Source organism: Notolabrus celidotus, chromosome 18 (assembly GCF_009762535.1).
Source record: "Notolabrus celidotus isolate fNotCel1 chromosome 18, fNotCel1.pri, whole genome shotgun sequence".
Lineage (NCBI taxonomy): Eukaryota > Metazoa > Chordata > Actinopteri > Labriformes > Labridae > Notolabrus > Notolabrus celidotus.
In genome coordinates this window covers 3,986,632-3,988,238 of record NC_048289.1, presented here as the reverse complement: position 1 = coordinate 3,988,238, position 1,607 = coordinate 3,986,632, and positions in this window count along the sequence as shown.

Sequence of the window (1,607 nt, the reverse complement as noted above, 5' to 3'; positions counted from 1 at the left end):
TGTAGTTTCCATGCAGATGTGTAGCTCTTTTTATCACCACCCTGCCAGCAATAGTAAGGTGGTAGCCTTGATAGTTATGAGGTACTGATGAATCCAGCAGCTACCAATCTGCAGAGACTAGCCCCCCTCTGCTGCTCAGTTCTCTTAAATGAATGAAGTCTTTTCAGGTTGGCAGCTGGCGGTTTGGCATAAGGACTTTTATCCAGCAGACCAGAGTCTCATGTGATACCGAATGTTTTTACGTTGTGGGTTTATTTAAGCAGTTTCTTTTTCTTCTTTCTTTTCTTTCCAGTTAAAATCTAAATTGAGCGCTCTGCATGGACTTAATAAAAAGACGGACAGCACAAGTGCTCTGCAAAGAAAGGTCATCACCAAGCAGCAACCTCCGGCCGCGAGAATTGAAGACAATGCGGGTTTGTTAAAAACTGCAGTTCCTCAAGTGTCCACTTGAGGCTGGCTCCGGAAGTACCTGGAACCACATACACACCCATTCAAAAAGCCAATCTTTACAGCAGAAATAACAACAGTTTACAGCCTGGAGGATCAATCCATAGCCATCCACTCCATACCTTACACTACCTCGACAGAAGTTTGGTTGAGTTCAGCATTTCCAATATGGCACCCACCAATGAACAGCTTCAAAAACAGCTCTTCAGAAACAGATGGGTGACGTCACAGATATTATGTTCATTATTTATACAGTCCATATGGTCAACACCAAACATCGGTGGCTAGCTGCAGTAAAGGTTACATAGCCCGCCTCTTCCTTGTTAAGAGATCAACATCAAACTAGATGAATTTAAATACAAAAAAAATTCAAATGAACTTTCCTGAAACATTTTTTCAACCATGAAAGTTATTTGTCATCATGCTGGTTGTGTTTATTTTCCAGAGAAGTTTATTTTTGTTATCTGATAATGAAAGTAGAAGCTGTGATGCCATGATTGATGTAACTCTTTATTGGATCAGCGGAGCGAGGGAGCACCAGAGAGAGAAACTGTAACAAACACTAACACAAGAGTCATTGAACTTCTCATAACCCTCTCTGTTCTGCTGCGGACCGTCCTGACCTGAGGGGTCTGTGGTGTTTTATCTGGGAGTTAAATTTGTGCTTCAGTTAGCAGAAGGGGTGACATAAATCCTGCGGCTCCTCTCAGCCAGATCGCTTCTGCGTGTGCCTTGGCTCCAAAATACATCACCAGGGCAAGATGTCAGTGCCAATCATGGCGCTATTTTGGCTTTCTGTTTTTTGTACATGTGAAGAGATGGAGGCATGTTGTCTATGCTTATACAGCCAGTGGAGCCCTTCTGAACCTTTACAGTTCAGAAGAAAATATATCACATATTTGGCCTTGTGTGGCATTTAAGATGTAACTCGTCTGTTATAGTATATAATATAATAAAGGCTTTTGATGCAGCGCTATATTCAGGCTTCATGAGGGATCGGATGTAAGACTTTATTGAAGAATGGTCTCTCAGTACTCACTCCTACAGGTTACTACCTGGACTGCCAGCTGTCCATAATGTGCACTGATTAGAGGAAAATGTTCAAAGACAGTTTTGGAGGCCATTAAAAGATTTCACAACGCTCAGAGTCAGTACTGAAC